At 56.1% G+C, this 3,577-nt stretch overlaps 1 long non-coding RNA gene across 1 annotated transcript; it reads left to right on the forward strand.

Annotated features, from left to right (window-relative positions):
* Positions 1 to 96: 96 nt before the first annotated feature.
* Positions 97 to 3,571, forward strand: LOC107196116. Its single transcript, XR_001517449.2, has 4 exons — positions 97 to 1,475; positions 1,687 to 2,294; positions 2,785 to 3,165; positions 3,259 to 3,571. It is a non-coding gene; the product is annotated as an uncharacterized LOC107196116 (long non-coding RNA).
* The last annotated feature ends 6 nt before the right edge of the window (positions 3,572 to 3,577 follow it).

Consider the following 3,577-nt stretch of genomic DNA (forward strand, 5'->3'; position numbering starts at 1 on the left):
GGGGCGGGGCGGGGCGAGGGCACAAATCCCGCCTCTCCGAGGGGCGCTACGGCGAGCGGCGAGGGGCAGAATACCTCGGACGGGTCCAACGCCTTAAAGGGACAGTGTGCTGCGCGCGGTTCTTGCTTACAAGCGTTAACCCCAAAAGCGACCAGTGCAGGCCGTTCTTCTCTTGCACTTTCTAAAATCTGAAGTATAAATATACGCTACAGGAAAGTGCCTAGGGTACCCCTCGAATGCTCGCATCCGAGCTGCCCTGCAGCGACGCCCCCAGGGAGGAGCGGAGCGCCCATCCGGGAATCTAGGGCGGACGAGGCCCTAACGTTTCTCTTAGGAGCGCACCTCCCCTGTTGATGGGAGCGGCAGCGGACGCGTTCGGGGCATCCGGCCCCGCCGGGGCCGTGCTCTCCGCCGAGTGGCTGCAGTAATGCCCTGGACACCTCAGTAAACAGGGATCCTTACCTTCCTACTTTGAAGCGAGGACCCTGAGCTCCGAAAGGAGCTCCGCCCACCAGCTCTCCCGCAGGACCGGCTGCCTGGTTGGTGGTCTTCCCGCCCCTCCAGCAGAGAACCCGCACCTGCTTCCCTCCTGAGCCCCCAACACGGAGAGCCAATACGAATAGTCACTGCATGCAGGCTGCTCCGCTGTCTGTAAAGTGATGTCACAGACAGGTATCATCACCTCCAGTTACAAATGTGGAAGGGGAGGACCAAAGAGGAAGGCGTAAGGAGCCCCTGGAACCGCCGTTCTGGCCCTATGTCCTGCGCGTTATCACCCCGCTGCCCCGCTTCTGCTCCCCACGTGGGGCTTCTTAGAGTCGGAGGTGGTCATGGCCACCTCCCCCCCAACCCAGGCCCTGGGTAGAATAACATGCAGTCTCCTAATTCCAATTAAAAACGGGAACTCTGACACAGGAAACTCTGCAAAGGAAAGGACAGAACACTGGAAATGCCCGGATAAGTAAGGTGCGTGGTTGTCGCAGACACAGGAGCCAAAGACTGACAGCGGGTCCGAAGCCACCCTCTCGAGGATACAAGGGCGGCAAAGTCCCGGTCTGGCCCCAGCATGGTGCGGTGTGGATCTCTGTGCCCAGGAGACCTACTCACTGTGGGCCTGGTGCTCCGGAGCCTGAGGCAGTGACTATGAAGGTCACCAAACCAGGAAGAAAAACGCGCATCTGCACCCACCTGCCGCCCCGGTTCTGCCTCGCAATGGGCCTTTTCAAACCTCTCTGAGGCACAGTCAGAACTTCTGAAACCCAGCCCTGGTTTAAGACTCAGAGCTGGCTTCCCATTGCCCGCGGTCCAAATCCCAACTTTGCCAGCTGAGTTTACGGGACCAGCCTTACCCTCTAGCCTAGCACCACCCCCAACCTGCGCACCCCAGGTCCCAGCCGCAAATGAAAAGTACTTCCAGAGCTCCAGCCCTCCAGGTGGAGCAGGAGCTCCTGACCCAGAACTCAGAACTCAACCAGGTAAGTTGGTTGACAAGGGACACAGGGGATTAGAAACTTTCAGAGAAAATGAGAAAACGTTCTAACTTTGTTGATTGTGTATGCAATCCACCCCTGCAGCCATAGCTAGAACCCTGAAACCAATAACACAGCAAGTGAAGCAATTTAACAAAAACTTTAAAAACTCGTCTAAGTTTTAAATCCTTTTATATCGCTCCCCAAATGTCCTCAGGCTCAGAAAAATCACAGATGGAAGAGAGAATAAAAACTACAGAGAAAAGAAAAACATGTTGGAGATTTTTTTAAAAACATCAACTGCGTTTTGGCCAAGGGGAGCTAATTGGTAAACGAAACTGTTTCCGTGAACGATTTTTATAAGCACATTTCCCGAGGCTGTTCCATCAACCAGACAACGTGAGCCACCCTGGGCACCCTCCCTGCTCAACCAGGTCCCTCCTCCGGGCTCTCCTCTGTAGGGCACCCCTCCCCCAGCCCAGCCGACAGTCCTTCTTCCTCTGATCCCCAAACTCTGTCTTCCTGGCTCCATTTTCCTGGCCTGCATCTTCTCCCTGTGTCTCCTGGTTGAGCTGGGTTGGGGTCCTCATCACAGTGCTCTTGGCAGGCGGCCGGGGAGGAGAAGAGGAAGAGGTGCACCTCCGCGTTCAGTTGTCCAGTAAGTTTGTTATTCACGACCAGCCTGCGAAGTGGTGCCTTTCTTCCTTTTCGTAATGAAGAAACAGAGGCTGGGAGAGGTTGAGAAGCCACAGGCAGTAGGCACGACTGTGGAAGTCAGTACTGGCTCAAGGCAGAGGCCTGCACTCCCAACCACCGGATTACATGGTACACACTCAGTGGCGTTTATCGGATGGATGGATGGATGGATGGATGGATGGATGGATGGATGGATGAATAAGTGGTGGGTGGGTGGGTGGATGGATGGATAAGTGCTGGGTGGGTGGCTGGAAAAGTGCTGGGTGGGTGGGTGGATGGATGGATGGATGGCTGGATAAGTGCTGGGTGGGTGGCTGGATGGATGGATAAGAGGTAGGTGGGTGGATGGATGGATGGATGGATGGATGAATGGATGGATGCATGGATGCATGGATGGATGGATGGATGAATAAGTGGTGGGTGGGTGGATGGATGGATGCATGCAGATGTGTGGATGGTGGGAGGATGCATGGATGACGGGTGGACGGATGATGGAGGGATGAGTTAGTAAGTGAAAATTGCTGAGGGTCTTGAAAAATGAGGGCGGCTTGTGTCAACAGGAACAGTTAGGGTCTATGGTGGTAGCACGGCTTAATTTAAGAATGTCACCTTCTTATAGAACTTGAAGCTTTCGAAAAGCCATACTTACTCACCCGATGATAAGTATTTCGTCAGAGACAGTGGACCGTCAAACTCAAGAGGGCATGCCAGGAGGCGGCAGAGGAACAGCCCACGTGGCAGAAACGCTGCGGTGCTCCCCACAGTGGGCAGCAGCTGGGTGGAGAGCACTGGCCCTTTAATGGCCGAGCCCACAGCTTTGGATTCCGATGGCAGTTGATGAGGGTCTTGGAAGACGAGGGAGGGACACAGGGGATGCCTAGCACCCAGGGCTGCCGGGAGCTGCTCACCAGATCTCCAGACTGGACAGCCCCCTCTACTGGACCACCATTCCAGGGGCTGCTGACACTGCCCGAACACCCCGAGGCTCCCACCAGCCCAGGTCAGTGGGGTTTGTGCTAAGTTCCTTTTCTTCTGGTACCTTCGCTGGGGCAGCTGATTCGGGAGACTCACCTCCCCATTTTCTGCTCCTCAGGCTCTGCTCTCCCTTCCCCACGTCTCCTCACGGACAGTGGGCCCTCAGCTAACCCGACTCAGGTGGCCGCTCTCAGCCCCGGTGTCCAGAGAGCTATTTCTGGTCCTACCTTTGCCACCATCCCTGTCTGTCTTCCCTGGCCTCAGCTTCCCAGGTGCGGGAAAGCAGGTTAGACAGGAAGAACGCGTCAGCTCTTGTCATCGGCTGCGGGATTCTCCGAATTTGAATCTTCTCCTCCCATGGCCTCTGCCCAGTGCGGATCCCTCCCCCATGGACCTGACCCTGTCCCTTCGCTTCCTTCCCCCCACCCGCCTGCTAG

Source organism: Pteropus alecto, unplaced genomic scaffold, assembly GCF_000325575.1.
Source record: "Pteropus alecto unplaced genomic scaffold, ASM32557v1 scaffold67, whole genome shotgun sequence".
Taxonomy (NCBI): Eukaryota; Metazoa; Chordata; class Mammalia; order Chiroptera; family Pteropodidae; genus Pteropus; species Pteropus alecto.